Consider the following 16,911-nt stretch of genomic DNA (forward strand, 5'->3'; position numbering starts at 1 on the left):
GTCACACTGCGTGCACTTTAACCCGTTCTCAGGTCACACTGCGTGCACTTTAACCACAGTGACTGCAGCTGGGAACAGAAGAGCAGCTTTCCTGATCTTGTTATTTAAATGAAAATACATTTTGACTCTTCACCACAGTAGTCATTAACCACATCAGCCATTATGTAGACAATTCTCCAACACAGTAAATAGATTCAGTGGAATGCATCAGAGCAACCTTTTAGCAGAAGGACAATACCATGAGAAATGCACTTACCCCATCAGCTAAATGTCTATCTGGGTGATGTGGTAACAGTCACATGCTTCTCATAAGTTCAGGCACGCTTCATATTTTCCAGCTCCTTTTCTCCCTAAACTGGTACAGAACATGACCCAGAAACAAAGTAGCCCAGAAACTTAGAGGAATGTTGGTTTGGGGACTGCTTATGTTTTCCTAGTTCTCAGGAGAGTTTCTAACCTGGAAGCTGGCTTTAGTGGCTTGGTTTCCCTGAAATTGAAAGTAAGTACTTTTCAAAGTCCTAAGGACCCACCTTTTGAAACTCTTGTTTTGGCTGGTTTTAAGTTTCACTGACCACTGTGGGCTTAATTCTGATGTCTGTTTCTTGTTGTTTTTTTTCCAAGTCTTCTTCTCTGGCCTCCTGTATTGTCTATACATCTAACAAAGTAAATACTTCTAGATCATTGGTTCTTGGTTTAGACATCTTGGATTTAAATGGGACAAAAATGAACACTTTTATTTGTATTAAAATAATTTCTACTGGGCAGTGGTGTGACATGCCTTTAATCTCAGCACTCACAAGCAGATCTCTGAGTTTGAGGCCAGCCTGGTCTGCAGAGTGAGTTCAGAACAGCCAAGCTACACAAAGAAAACCTATCTCCAAAAAATAAAAGAAAAGGAAAAAAATAATTTCTTCAAGTATTAATACATTCTGCCAACTATGGTCTTTTAACACTAACCTGTTGGTCTTTTCAGCAGTGGAAATGCCAACTGGCCTAAGTTACCTGTGAGAGGAGCAATTACCTCAGGTGCTGCTGTTAGGATCAAAAGCTTGAGCTGCGGGAGTCACATTCTCTTCTGACAGATCAAACGTAATGTTTCCTTAAAGTTTATATCACATTAATCAATAGTTCACAGACTGTTTCAGGATCATTGATTTCCTTCACAACCCCTCATATTTTATTTTCTGTGTTTAGAGAACTATTCTAGAGGTGGTAGTAGACGTTGTAATTTTTAAAAGCAGCTGGCAAGAGAAAGACACCATGTGACCTAGCTTGGGTGAGAGTTTTTACTGGGGGAAAAGTGAATGAGAAAGGGGGAGAGGGGAAAGGGGGCCCTGCCTCTGGGGATAGGGGTGGCAGAAGAGGAGAGAGAGAGAGAGAATGGTAGACAGACAGAGCCCTTTTAAAAGGGAACATAGTGAATGTGCACAGGTAGTGCCCTTAGTGGCTGCAGCTGAGGGTGTATCCTGTCAGAACCCCAAGGGCAGGCCAGTGCGATGCCTGAATGCTAACCGTAGATACTCAAAGCTATAACTTAAAGCCCAAGGGCTGGAAGGGAATCATCATTATACAAAGATATGTATATGTGTGTGTATAACTACACATATAAAATTTTTACATATGTACTTTTAGTTACAATCTCAATTTTCCGCTTAGGTGGACTATCATTTTTTAAAAAGTGTCAATTTGTAAACTATTACTTCACATATCTCATAATTTGTAGGAGTTTCATTTCAAGAAAATTCCAGGACTTTAATTGTTTCTCTGCATTTTATTTCAAACCAGCTTATTTCTAAGACTAGACACAATTAGCGGTCCAGTCAATCCCTTCGAGCTAAGTTCTTTTATGGGTTTTATGAGGATATTGAGCTGAAAGGGAGCCATCATTCTTGTAGATAAATAGAAAGCAAATCTTCGAGTATTCAGCAAATTAAAGTCATAATGCTAGGGTGGGGGGGGGGTCAGTTGATGAGACAGGCGCCAACTCTAGCTCAGTAGCTAGACTGGATTTCTGAGCCAGCTGCTGGATTTCCGCAGATCTCTCTTTCTGTGCCGTCTCCAAAGCACCCTATCTGTTTGTTTGAATCTCATTTCCTCGGGATTTTCACAACCTCCCATAACTTGCAAGGTGGCTGAGTGGCTGGCGTGCGTTGCAAGTGGCACTGCTAGGGAGAAAAAAGAAGGAAGTTCCCACACATCCTTTTCCCTTTCGTTCTCGTCTACCGAGGACCCACCGTCACGAGGCAAATGGGAAGGTGAGTTCGGATCCTTTCCCTGTTTAGGATATTCTCTAGAACACCGATCCCCTTCTCCTTCAAAAGACCACAAGTATCTTAATTTTAAAGGTGACTTCCGTCAAAATGGCTTTTCTAACTGAAACTGTGACGTGACTGCTTGAAAGCAGACTGTGGAACTACACAGTGGGCACCATTCCAGCGACCTGACAAAAGAAGGGGTTTCTTAATTGGATAACTGGATGTCCTTTATGTCCCACTCAGCTGAAAGCTTATTATTCCATTATTTCGTGTCACTTTACCGACAGCTTTTAGAGCCCACTACCTAACTATTTGGGGAGAAACATTAATAGTCTATGGCTCACTGCATACTATGAGTCCTTGCATTAAAAAGTAACAGCAGAAAAGTGTGGAGGAAATTCAAAGTTCCCAACACTTCGGTTCTTCTAGTTGTACCTGGAGCAGGATGTAGGATGCCTGTGTCGTCATCTTTCTATGCCATGCTGCTTTCAAACTCAGACGGGACCTGTGGAGAATCGCCAACCACATCGATCCCTGGTCCCAGAGAACATTTTCGTAATCCAGCCTAAATTCAAACTTTAAAGTACGACTTAACTTTAGTGAACCTTTTGATGTCTGAACTGAGCTTGAAATGGAGTCAGAAACTAAGATGAAGAGGAAAATAGTTTCTGAGTTAGGTCTAATGGTATACATCTGTAACCCTGCACTCAGGAGGCCGAACCTGAAAGACCATGAGTTTCAGGTCAGCCTGGGCTACAAGGTTGTATATAAAGTCGGGCTTCATAATTACATATTGCTGATCTGACCTAGCCACAACAAACCAGCATCTCCCACCCTCCAACCATGCTTGCGGAACATTAACTCTCCCCCAGATCTTCACATGACAACTTGTTACTTGACTTTGTGTCAGGTCAGGATTCATAGGCCAAAAGAAAGTGACCTTAGTTTATTTTGATGTTGTTGTTGTTGTTGTAATGACAGCTTTTTTTAAACTCTCCACACAACTATTAGAATAGAGACCATCATGTGCTAACAAGCCATGAAAGATAAGAGTACCCCAATAGTGTTTGAGAACTGTTTTTGTAAGTGTTTATGTAAGATACCTCATAGAAAAAGTGGAAAATGACATGAGTGTGGAAACATAAATGAGTATTTGGCAGCCATGAAGAAGAGACAGAAAAAAAGCTGTATGTCTCTGCCACAGAGGGAGGGACATGCAGGTTAATAGATCTTTTGTGACTGAAGCAAACTGTATTTCATGCAGAGAAACTTATGGCAATCTCACCAAACTTCAGATGGCACCTAGGTCTGGCTTCTGTGTACTTTTTAAATAAATGATTACTAATAGTAATCTTTCTTATTAATCATGTGCTATTTAGAAGTAGCAGTAACTAAAAAAAAGATATAAACTAAGTTCATTTGATATTTGAATAAATTATCACATAATGTTTCTGCATTGTCATTGTTATAATTGAATACTTTTTCAAAATTATTTAATATATACAGGTATGTATTTAAGTAAATACAATGTTTAAATATGCATAGTAGGCTAAAACTATTTTTAGCTAATAGTTCCCATCTTTCCACCTTAATAAAATCTTTACATTATTTAAATTTCAGACTATATTCATATTTTCCCAGAATCCTTCATATCTCATTTGCTCAGCCAGGACTTTTCTGTATCTAACTTGGTATAATATTTTGTTCCTTGTTTTGCATTTGGTATTTTTATAGCATTGGAATGTCTTGAATTAGTTATCAATTTTGTTGTCATAGTTGTTAAATTTAAAATATATCTTGCTCCGGACTTCCACTTGCCCACCTTGGGATCTTCTGGCCTGGAGACTATAGGCAAAACCACTCGTCCTCTGCAGACCTAGCAACCTTGAGTCTGTTGAGATCCCTGGGGTACTCCTGCCCTCACTCAGGGCAGAGGTGAGCTCCAGCCCCCGCCTGGGGCACGACTTCTGCTTGCTGACTCAGGTCACATTCCACCCCCCACCCCCAACCCCACCCCCACCTCAGCTCGCCAAGAGTCTGCTGACAGCACTGTGCTAATCCAGCTCCCACCCACCAGGAGAAGGAGTGCCTCAGACACACCTGCACCCACTATGAGACCCATCAGAGTACTGGACCTGCTTGCACCCACCAGAAGAGAACCTTGGACCCATACCCATCAGGAGACGAAGAGGCCACACCCACACCCACAGGAATAGGGGAAGGGAAGATGACAATATAAGAACACATTCAAAGCCGGGCGGTGGTGGCTCATGCCTTTAATCCCAGCACTCAGGAGGCAGAGGCAGGTGGATCTATGTGAGTTCGAGGCCGGGCTGGACCGACAGCCTCCAAAACAATACAGAGAAACCCTGTCTCGCAAAACCAAAAAAAAAAAAAAAAAAAAAAAAAAAAGAACACATTCAACAACAGAAAAACCAATATGATGCCACCAGAGTCTAGGGACTCTACACCAGCAAGACCTGAACAGTCCAACACAGATGAAGCAGAAGAGAACAACCTTAAAAACAATATCATGAACATGATAGACACCCTAAAAGAGGAAATAAGAAAATCCTTTTTAAAAAATGGAAGAAGAGACAAACCAAAAATTGCAGGAAACAATTAAAGCAAAACAAGGTTTGAAAGTTGAAATAGAGACAATTAAAAAAGCATAATCTGAGGTATTGCTGGAATTAGAAAAGATGGGCAAATGACCAGGAACTACAGATGCAAGCATAACCAACAAAATACAAGAGATGGTAGACAGAATCTCAGGCATTGAAGATACACTAGGAGAAATAGATTCATTGACCATAGAAAATCTTAAGTCCAACAAATCCCTAAGACAAAATATTCAGGAAATATGGGTCACCATGAAAAGGTCAAACCTAAGAATATTAGGTATAGAAGGTGAAGAAAACCACCTCAAAGATGCAGAAACCATATTCAATAAAATCATAGAAAAAAATTTTTCCAACCTAAAGAAAGACATGTCAATTAAAGTACAAGAAGCCTCCAGAACACCAAATAGAGTGTACCACAAAAAAGTCCCCCTCATTACATAATAATTCAAACATCAAACATACAGAATAAAGAAAGAATATTAAAAGAAGTACAGGAAAAAGGCCAAGTAACATATAAAGGCAAACCTATCAGAATCGAACCTGACTTCTCCATGGAAACTCTGAAAGCCAGATTGTCCTGGATAGATATTCCACAAACACTAAGAGACCACGGAGGATGCCAGCCAAGACTACTATATCCAGCAAAGAATTCAATCACTATAGATAGAGAAAACAAGATATTCCATGATGAAACCAGATTTTAAAAATACATATCCACTAATCCAGCCCTACAGAAAGTACTAGAAGGAAAATTCCAACCTAAAGAAGTTAACTACATTCACAAAAAATGTAGGCAATAGATAATCCCACATTACCAAAAGACAAAAGAAAAAGCAGGGTAACTCCACACACAGTACAAACAACAACAACAATAAATCCAAAACACACAAGAATTAACACTCAATGATCCTTAATCCCCCCCATATTAATGATCTTAACTTGCCTATAAAAAGACACAGGCTAACAGAATGGATATGAAGACAGAATCCATCATTCTGCTGCATACAAGAAACACAACTCAACTTCAAAGACAGACATTACCTCAGAGTAAAGGGTTGGGATAAGATTTTCCAATCAAATGGACCCAAGAAACAAACTGGTATAGTTATCCTACTATCTAACAAATAAGACTTCAAACTAAAATCAATCAAAAGAGATGAAGGTCATTTCATATTCATCACAGGAAAAATCAATCAGAAAGAAGTCTCAATTCTGAACATCTTTGCCCCAAATACAAAGGCAACCACATTCATAAAAGAAACACATAAAACCTCACAGAGTTATTGTGGGAGACTTCAACACCCCAGTCTCTCCAGTAGACAGGACCACCAGACAGAAACTTAACAAAGAAACCAAGAAACTAATAGAAGTTATGACCCAATTGGGTTTAACAGGCATCTATAGAGCATTCCATCCAAATACAGAAGAATATACCTTCTTCTCAGCGTCACATGGAACATTCTCTAAAACTGACCACATACTCAGCAACATACCAAACCTCAATAGGTCCAAAAAAATTGGAATAACCCTCTGTGTCTAATCAGACCACCATGCTTTAAAGTTAGAATTTAACAACAACACAAATTCCAGACGCTCTACAAACTCAAGGAAATTGAACAAGGCGCAATTGCACCATTCCCGGGTCAAGGAAGAAATAAAGAAAGAAATTAAAGTCTTCCCAGAATTCATTGAAAATGAAGACACAACATATCCAAACTTATGGGACACTTTGAAAGCAGTACTAAGAGGAAAGTTCATAGAACTAAGTGCTTACATGAAGAAACTGGAGAATAGTCACAATAGAGACTTAACAGAACAACTGAAAACTCTAAACAAGCTCTAAAAGCTCTAAAACAAAAAGAAGCAAACTCACCCCAGAGGAGTAGATGCCAGGAAAAAAACAAACTGATTGCTGAAATCAATAAAGTGCAAACAAGGAAAACAATACAAAGAATCAACGTAACAAACAGTTCGTTCTTTGAGAAAATAAATAAGATAGGCAAACCTTTATTCAAACTAACCAAAAGCAGAGGGGACCATGCAAATTAACAAAATCAGAAATGAAAAAGACACGGAGGAAATCCAGTGAATCTTCAGGTCTTAATTTGAAAACCTGTACTCCACAAAATTGGAAAATTTAAAGGAAATGGACAATTTTCTGGATAGGTAACACTTACCAAAATTAAACCAAAAAAAGACAAACAATTTAAACAGACCTATAACCCCTAATGAAATGGAGGAAGCAGTCATCAAAACTCTCCCAACCAAAAAAAAACAAAACAAAACAAAACAGGGCCAGATGGCATCAGTGCAGAGTTCTACAGAAATTCCAAGAATAGCTAATACCAATACTCCTCAAAGTGTTTCACAATAGAATCAGAAGAATCATTGTCAACCTCTTTTTACAAGGCTACAATTACCTTGGTACCCAAGTCACACAAAGACACAACTGAGAAAGAGAACTACAGACCAATATCACTCATGAACATTGATGCAAAAATACTCAATAAAATATGGGCAAATCCAATACAAGAACACATCAGAAAAAACATACATTATGATCAATCAGGCTTCATCCCAAGGATGCAGGGTTGGTTTAACACATGAAAATCCATCAATGTAATCCACCATATAAACAAACTGCAAAAGAAAAATCACATGATCATCTCACTAGATGCTGATAAAGTCTTCGACAAAATCCAACACTCCTTCATGTGGTCCTAGAAAACAGGAACATACCTAAACATAATAAAAGCAATATACAGTAAACCAACAGCCAACATCAAACTAAATGGAGAGAAACTCAATGTAATTCCTCTAAAATCAGGAACAAGACAAGGCTGTCCACTCTCTGCATATCTCTTCACTATTGTACTTGAAGTTCTAGCTACAGCAATAAGACAACAAAAGGAGATAAAGGGGATACAAATAGGAAAAGAAGAAGTCAAACTTTCACTATTTGCAGATGATATGATAGTTGACATAAGTGACCCAAAAAAACTCCGCAAGGTTACTCCTAGAGCTGATAAACACCTTCAGCAATGTGGCAGGATACAAGGTAAACTCAAAAAAATCAGTGGCCCTATTATATACAGATGATGAAGTGACTGAGAAAGAAATCAGAGAAACATCACCCTTTACAATAGCCTGAGAAGCTTCTGTAAGGCAAAGGACACAGTCAACAAGATAAAAAGGCAGCCCACAGAATAGGAAAAGATATTCACCAAACCCATATCTGACAGAGGGCTGATCTCCAAAATTCACAAAGAACTCAAGAAGCAAGTCTCCAAAAGACCAAATAATCAATTAAAAAGTGGTCTACAGAACCAAATAAAGAATACTCAATAGAGGAGTCTAAAATGACTGAGAGACACTTGATAAAGTACTCAACATCCTTAGCCATTGGGAGAAATGCAAATCAAAACCACTCTGAGATACCATCTCACTCCTGTCAGAATGGATAAATCAAAAGCACCAATGACAGTTCATCTTGGAGAGTATATGGAGAAAGGGGAACACTCCTCCACTGTTGGTAGGAGTGCCAACTCATACAGCCACTTTGGAAATCAGTATGGAGATTGCTCAGGCAAATGGGAATCTACCACAAGATCCAGCAATTCCACTCTTAGTCATATACCCAGACGATGCACATTCATACAACAAGGATGTCTATTCCACTATGTTCATAGCAGCATTATTTGTAATAGCCAGAACCTGAAAGCAACCGAGATGCCCCTCAACTGAAGAGAGGATAGAGAAAATGTAGCACATTTACACAATGGAGTACTACTCAGTAGAAAAAAATAGAATCAGGCAAATGGATGGAACTAGAAGAAACTATCCTGAGCGAGGTAACCCAGCACAAAAGACAAACATGGTATGTACTCACTCAGATAATGGATTTTAGACATAGAACAAAGAATTACCAGCCTACAATCCACACTGCCAGTGAAGCTAGGAAACAAGGAGGGCCCTAAGAGAGACATACATGGTCCTGTGGAAAAGGGGAAAGGGACAAGATCTTCTGAGAAAACTGGAACCATGGAGGAAGGGGAGTAGAACCCAGGAGAAAGAGAGAGGAAGAAGAGGAGGGTAAAGGAGGACATGAGGGAGCAGGAAGGTTGAGTTGAGGGAACAACAGAGGAGAACAAGAAAAGAGATACCATAATAGAGGGAGCCATTATAAGTTTAAAGAGAAATCTGGCACAAGAGAAATGTCCAGAGATCAATAAGAATGACACCAACTAACAATCTAAGCTATAGTGGAGAGTTTACCTTAAATGTCCTTCCTCTATGATGACATTGACAACTACCTTATATGCCCTCCTAGAGCCTTCATAGAGTAGCTGATGGAAGCAGAAGCAGACACACACAGCTAACCACTGAACTGAACTCCAGGAATCCAGTTGCAGAGAGAGAGGAGTGATGAGCAAAGGGGTCAAGACCAGGCTGGTGAAACCTACAGAAACAGCCCACCTGAACAAGTGGGAGCTCATAGATCCCAGACTGATAGCTGGCAAGCCAGCGTAGGACTGATCCAGATCCCCTGACAGTGAGGAGACCTTGGCAATCTACGTGGTTCTCTGGTAGCTCATTCCACATAGAGGGATGCTCTCTCAGCCTAGACTCATGGGGGAGGGTCTAGGCCCTGCTCCAAAGGATATGATAGACTTTGAAGATCCCCCATGGAGGGCCTCACCCTCCCTGGGGAGCACAAAGGGGATGGGATAGGGGTTTCTTGATATGTAAAACAAGTTTGATTCTAATTTAAATAAACAATAGAGAAATATGTATTTCTTGGTATATACTTACCAAGTAAGAAAGAATCTTTATATTGCCCCAATATCTTTAATTGTTACAGCAGAAATCCTACCTCCTAAAAAAATTAAAAAAAGAAATCCTACCTCCTTTATTTCTAAAATAGCCATTTCAGCATCCTATAACTGATACTAGGAGAATCATGCTAGCTTGCTGTTTCATGATGTGAACTGCGGCTATAGTGGAGAAAAATACATTGTCAATTCACTCTCTGTATCTATAAATGAGTTTCTTGATAAGAAATAAACTCCTTTGTGAATGTTAGTGTTTAATTGTTGCTGGAAATTTTACCTCCAATAGTCTTTGAGGGATCGGCCCCTTTAGGGCGGATCTCAGAGACTATGTGTGGGCTGGGAGCAAGTGCTGTGTCTCTTGGGTTGTGATATGAAAGCAGTTGGCTGCGTCCAGCAGCTAAGGACAGAAGACCTCCGTGGTTCTCTACCTTGCTTTGTCCTTTATGAGTGATTCCCCAATGAATAACTGACTTCCCTTTTTCTGGGCACTTGTGGACTCCCTAAATACATCCACATTTAATTAGTTCAAAATCTAAGACTTGTACATAGCAAATACACGCATGTCATGTTTTTGAAAAGAGGGACTTTTAATAAAAAAATTAATTGAATTCTGTCTTGAGATACAATTTAAAACAAAGTTCCTGTGTGCTTCACTTAAACATGTTACTTGCCTTTCAGCATAAGTAGACATGCGTATTGTCTTCAGGGTAATTTAATCACATAGAATTGGTCACAGTTCATTCAAAGTTGCTTCTGTTTTGCCACTTTTTTAAAAGTTCCATCCTGGCTCCCCTATGTCTGAGAACTCTGTCAGTCTCATCAAATGAGCCAAAATGCACTGCACTAGAATAATGGAAAAAGAAGAAAAAAAATGGGCTTTTTGAAGGTGATTGAATTTTGTATCAATCTAAAGCTCATTTCCTTTCTGCCTTTAGTGAATAAAGAGATATTTGCAAATTCCTGCAATTCTGTATACCTTTTTTTCTTGTCCTATTAACATGGGACCCAGTTCATCAGAACAAACCAAGGCTGAGGACAGTTAAGAACATGGCTGGCTTGAACTGTTGCTGGATCCCTGGATGATTTTGTTTTGTTTATTTATTTTTGTTTGTTTGTTGTTTATTTTTTATCATAACTGCATTCTATTCAATTTTCTCTGGCCCTCACTGTGGCATTGATATCTACATATGTTTCTTTATTGATGGAATCCATCATTTTTTCCTTTATAAAAATTAAAATAAGACTTAGACATTAATGTAGAGGATGGTGACAGAAATAAGAGTCCCCAGAGTGTGTTAGCCCTGAGGTCTGCAACTCTGTAGCTCAGTAAAGCTTCATTCATTCATTCAACTATTATGCTTACATAACAGAAGTGAACAAGATGAAATTCCTCCACATAATTGATATTCTAATTGGAAAAGTGTTTTGGGGGTGACAAAATTCAGACAAGAGGGAAAGAAAAAATGGGAATATCACAATCAGGTGGGGAGCTCATAAAGATAGACTGAAGTGTCATAATATGCTAGTCTTAAAAGCAGGAAAGAACAGGCTTTGGTATCAAATGCTTCTAAAGAAACATGTCATTCTGCAGACTGTAGTTTATGTGTTCAAAATGGTAGTTTCCTTATCAGATACAGTAAGTTGATTTCTGGGTTTCTTCTTTACCTAAAAATTCTTTTCCCTCTTCCTATTTTTCCTTCTTTTTTCTGAGAATTCTTCACTACAAAATTGTGTATGACTATCCCTACATCAGCAGTCAATCTGAACTTTGAACAGCTGATTCTTAGAGACCTGTTGTATTACAATTTCCTCCAATATTGAAATGTTCTGTTTTGTAGGTAAAGCTCCTAAAGACAGAAAGTAAACAACTCAAGACAGCTTTCAGGAAGTCCCTGAAACTGACAAGATTTACTAGGTCTCACTCTCCTGGAGCAAACAGTAAAGAGTGCTGAGAGCCACTCTTAGACCTAAGTCAAGCTACAAAGAAGATTCCCAGACAAAACAATCTGCCTGACAGAAGCAGACTCCAATTGAGCAACCTGGAAGGGCTGAGGCCAACTGAGTGAGGCACAAAAAAACCCTCCAACCTGTTGAGCTACCTACACGCTGCTCAATGTAGTGTGCTCCAGGTTCACAGCATTTACAAACTGTCAGTCATGCTGAGGTAGGCTTTGTTGATATAGCTGTCTTTGAGATATTTCTGCTTCTGTAAGTAAACCCTCATCCATACTCCTGTAAGGAACTCCAATAAAAATCATGCTGTGTTCAGACGCCAGAAGAGGGGCTTGTATAACCTGGAACTGGTGACACAGGTAATTGCTTGATGTGGGTGCTGGAAACCAGTTCTCTGGAAGAACAACACATTCTCTTAACTGCTGAGCCATTTCTCCAGCCTCCAAAGATAATTTCTTAAAGGATTAAGATTAAACAAAGTTCAAAAAGAGTCAGGTCTTCCCCACCTTTAATTCCTAACAGGTGGCCCAAAATATGGTGTGTCCCATCACAACTGACTTATCTTAAAGATGATTGTGGCAGCATTTTGATTTGTTTCAGTACTTCCTCATTAACAAGCACTATTTTGAGCATTGTACTTAAGTTAATTTAGTTATGGTCAACATTGCTATCCTAGGGCTATCATTGCTGTGAAGAGACACCATGACCATGGCAACTCTTATAAATGAAAACATTTAATTGGGGTGGCTCGCTTACAGTTTCAGAGATTCAGCCTGTTATGATCATGATGGGAGCGTGGTGGAGTGCAGACAGATGTGGTCCTAGAGCTGAGAGCACTACATCTTGACCAGAAGGCTGCAGGAAGTTGACTGATGATCCCACTGAGGAAAGTTTGAGCCAAAGAGACCTCAAAGACCACCCCCACAGTGACACACTTCCTCCTACAAGGCCACACCTCCCAATAGTGCCTTTCCTTTTGGGGCCATTTTCTTCCAATTATCCTATGACACATCTCATTTCCTTCATCCCCTTTTGCTGAAGACAATTTATAGCTTCTCATTAGTTTTAAGTTTACCTTACTCACCCCTGCCCCCACAAATAGCAGTGTAATTATCTCCTCCTGCTGCTTCTAACACACATTTATCCAACAATACTTTCACTGCAACCTAAGGGTCCTGGAAGTGTCTTTGTCTCCTCACTTTCATGTGAGCCTCAAGAAATCGGTCTAACTTCTGCATTAGAACTTTGGTCACATATGGTTCCATTGGGTGATCTTTAGAATATTGTTATTGACATTCCTTAAGGCGGTAGATCTCAAGGTAGCTGCCTCTCTAGTCACTAGCCCAAAGTAAGCCTGGCAAGTGTGTGTGGAAGCTGGGCACATGAACGTGACTTGGGGCCTGCCATAGAAATCAAAGCTTGCCCCTGTATACAATGTTATTGTAAATCCATTGTGTTTCAATTAATTTTTTTATTTAAAAAACTCATCCTAATCTTAGAATAACTTAAAAATCTTAAAAGAAAAAATAATCAATATTGTAGTTAAATTTCTGCTATATAAAAGCTATCAGTCTAGAACAAAACTGTGAATGTGTCCCAAAGTTTTCATCCTTGAAATAGACATAATGTTCCTTATAGCCTGTTTTGCATAAAGGCAGAAAAATGCCTTTGAAGGCTTTAAAAGTATTATTAAATGACTTCTGGTAATATCTGGTTCTAACAAAAAAGAGAACAAAGAAAAACCTCTTTTGCACTTAAATACTTTTAAATGGTGTTGTATAAAATAAAAATGCCCCTGTCTTGTGGTGGTATGGGCAGGAGAAAGACGACATCTCCCGACCCCCATCCCCACCCTGGAGGCAGCTGGGAGAGCTGGCCCTGCCCCTCATCCGCTGCAGCACTCGGGAGAGTGGCCCCTATGCCAGTCCTGGGCAACACAGCAGAGCTGACCCTGAAGGTGTAGGTGTGGGAGAGCTGAGCCCCAGGACAGGGAAGCAGGAGCACTGGCCCCGCCCCTTGCTTGTGACTAGAAGGGATGAACTCCCTCCCATAAGCCGTGCTGGTGAGTTCATCTTGGTGGTGAGGACAAGCAAGAGCTGGCTTGCTGACCAACCCTGCAACTCCCCAGGCCCAGAACCAGGCTTATGTGTTGGCTCACCCCAGTATCCACCCCATGTGTGGTCTACTGCAGCACGCGAAAGGACCAGTCCTGCATAGCTGCAGGATTTTCACAACACCGTACAACAGCAGGATAATCAAGAGGAGCTCCAGTGATGGCTTAGCATTGACAATGTAGCAGAAACCAGAGGCCTCGAGCCAGACCAACGACTCTCTGAAATGAACACTTCCAAGTAAAGATGTACACGGATAAAAGTTTTTACTGTGTGGACTCTCTGTGTCACACTACAGCTTCGATGACAAGATCGATTTTTTTTCCTTCTGTCTATTTTTTTCTCTTAAATTTTATTTCATTTGGGGAGGGGGAGGTTGCAAGGGCAGAGGGCGGATACGAAAGGGATGGGGAGATGCATGGCATGAGAGACAGAAACAGTAAATAAAAACAAAACAGAGATTTCCAGTTACAAGTTCCTCAATATTAAAACATCTCGATCTATTTGGATTTATGTATAGGAAGTGCATTGATATTAACATGATTAGGACGCAGCAGGGAGATGATAGGAGCAAGAAGTTGGGCAGGGACGGCCAGGAAACAGTGTCCTCTGGACATGACAGACAGAGCAGTTGCATTCACAAATCTCGGTGACTGTAACTGCTTACACAAGGCATGCACTAGATCAAACCAATCATAATTCTAACGCAGCTAGGGTAAGGGGGTCGCACAGCCCCACTGCTGAGGAGCTCTGACAGCGGAAGCCAGCCTGCTAAAATAGGTTCCGGTGAGAGCATTGCCCACGCTCCGGTAGATGGCCCTTTACACTTACAGACAGCAGGGGTTAGTTCAATGAATCATGAGAAAGGGGGTCCGGGAAGAGTTAGAGGGAGAGTTCGGGGCAATGTGACCAAAATACACGTGGTGATATATTATTTATGATTTAATAAAGCCCCTGGAGAGCAAAACGCAAAGCTAGCCAGAGCCGTAGAGGCCAGGCGGTGATGGTACACACCTTTAATCCCAGGACTCAAGAGGCAGAGGCAGAGGCAGAGGGATCTCTGTTAGTTCAAGACCACACTGAGCTACACGAAACTGATCCAGTCTAAAGGAGAAGCAGCTCACACAAAGGTGATCCCAGCATCTGGGATTGCACGCCTTTAATCCCAGCACTAGGGAGGTGGAGACAGGCGGATATGGCTGGGCAGAGAGGAGTATAAAGCGGGGAAGTGACAGGAACTGGGGTGTTTGCTTCTGAGGATTCGTGGAGACAGGATGGTCATTTCAGCTTCTAGAGGAAAGAGCTACTAGCTTGGCTGCTTTGCTTTTCTGATCTTCAGTGGCTATAAACAATAGATCACCACAAATATATTTTATACATGTATGAAATTCTAAAAGAACAAATGTGAATTTTTATTTAAAAAAAAATACCAAGACAAGATGAACACCTTTCTGGGCCCTGTGATAGAGCCTAGCTCTAGTGAGCCTATATAATACAATATAATACAATAGGCTTCTCATTAAAAAGGGACTGGTAGAATTTAGAATAGACATGAGACAGAAAAAATACAGTTTGCTACAAATTATCATAACATCAATTGCTTCATGGTTTTCACTAAAAGCTAACAGCAAAACTCAAACTGAATTATTCATGAAATTGTCCACAAATATTTCCTTGAACTTGAGCTGAACTTTGATGAGCACAGTGTAATCAGTGTAATTTGTCAAGCACGTTTGTCTGTCGTCCCTCCTTCCCTTCTCAGAATCCCCATTCCACTTGCCTGGGTCATTACCCAACAGCCACACCGTGTTAGCTGAGTTCTGAGTTCTCTGAGCTGACTGAAGCTCCTCCGTGTTCAGCGTATTCCTTCCTGCGGTGTTTGTCTCTGACACAGGCTGCCTGTGTGAGAGCAGGTGCTAGGGTTAACTGTGGGGAAACAGAAGGCAAGGGCTCGGCCTTAGAACATTTGAGGAAAGTACAGAATGAGGGGTCACTGAGAACAGACTTAACAAAGAGTGAGTCTATGAGACTTTATTTTGCGCATTCTTGTGATTTTTTTTCTTTAAGCTCCCAAATCTGTCCTCGTGAATTTAAAAAGTAATTATCTACTCATTCTTTTAATGGATGGAGGAATCAACCTCTGTACTGCGACACAAAACAAGATTCTGGCATTTTCCTTAAGTACTTCTGTACCCATTCATGTGCCTGCTGCGCCAATGAGTTCAATACACAGATACAGACATGTCGGGTCCCACTCAGCCCACAGGACCACTAAGTTTCACTAAATCACTCATTGGTGATCCGAGTATCTACGCAGACGCAGCAAAACATGGGGACATCAAGGCCGTAGTGGAACACTGCAGTTTTCCCACACCTCCGTCAGAAACTGCTTGCTCCTGACAAATAATGTCATCAGCAGAAGGTCATGGTTGTCTTCATTTAGACATTTCCTCGGGTGGGGCTTCAGAACCTGATTTCCTAGGAGCAATGTGTGCCTGGGAGCCCTTCATCTTAAACTGAATTGTTCTCTGGAAATTAGAGCAGAGTGGGCTATTCTGTTATCCAGCAGAGAAAATGTTCTGCAGAAGAAATTGGATTTTATGCCTCAAAAACAAAGATGACCTTTGGATTATTTGTTATTTGGATTCTGAATGCTCACAGTGCCATCTCAGGCAATAGTAATTGAAGGAAGATTCCATCTGTTTTATTTAACCTTTTCTTCCTTAGAAATATTCGACAAATACCCACTAGCCTATTTTTCCTTGGGTTTTTGCTCCATTTAGATTTTTAAGTATGTGATTAGATAAATGTTTCCCAGTTCAAACTTTCTGATTCATTTATCATTCCATATACATTACTGAATAGATAATTTTTATTGATGTCTGTGACACAGACACAACATTTAAGACACTTACTCTTGAGGTTACTAAGCTCTCTATTAGCTGAGTAAGAAATGGAAAAAAATACTCTTTTTAACTTGAAGATGCCTATGTAGTTACCCATTCCCCCAAAGGCAAGCTTTTTAGAAGAGGCTGTCTGAAAAGCTCACTCTTGGATGTTCACACCGAGGTGTCTCAGAGTTATAAAACCTGCTTTCCAGTTTATTTGCAAGAGCCTACATTAAAGATGAAATTCT

At 40.4% G+C, this 16,911-nt stretch overlaps 1 protein-coding gene and 1 long non-coding RNA gene across 7 annotated transcripts in view; both read right to left on the bottom strand.

Moving 5' to 3' along the window:
- Rit2 (Ras like without CAAX 2) overlaps positions 1-16,911 on the bottom strand; it is a 354,330-nt gene that overhangs the window by 315,791 nt on the left and 21,628 nt on the right. The window lies entirely within an intron of this gene.
- On the bottom strand, positions 1,729-12,944 carry LOC121144371. Of its 2 annotated transcripts, XR_005881724.1 has the most exons (4): positions 12,749-12,944; positions 12,421-12,545; positions 2,691-2,760; positions 1,729-2,165 (listed from the first exon to the last, which is right to left on the bottom strand). It is a non-coding gene; the product is annotated as an uncharacterized LOC121144371 (long non-coding RNA). The 2 variants fall into 2 exon arrangements; XR_005881726.1 differs by lacking the exon at positions 12,421-12,545.

This window comes from Mesocricetus auratus, unplaced genomic scaffold (assembly GCF_017639785.1).
Source record: "Mesocricetus auratus isolate SY011 unplaced genomic scaffold, BCM_Maur_2.0 Super-Scaffold_100015, whole genome shotgun sequence".
NCBI classification, from domain to species: Eukaryota; Metazoa; Chordata; class Mammalia; order Rodentia; family Cricetidae; genus Mesocricetus; species Mesocricetus auratus.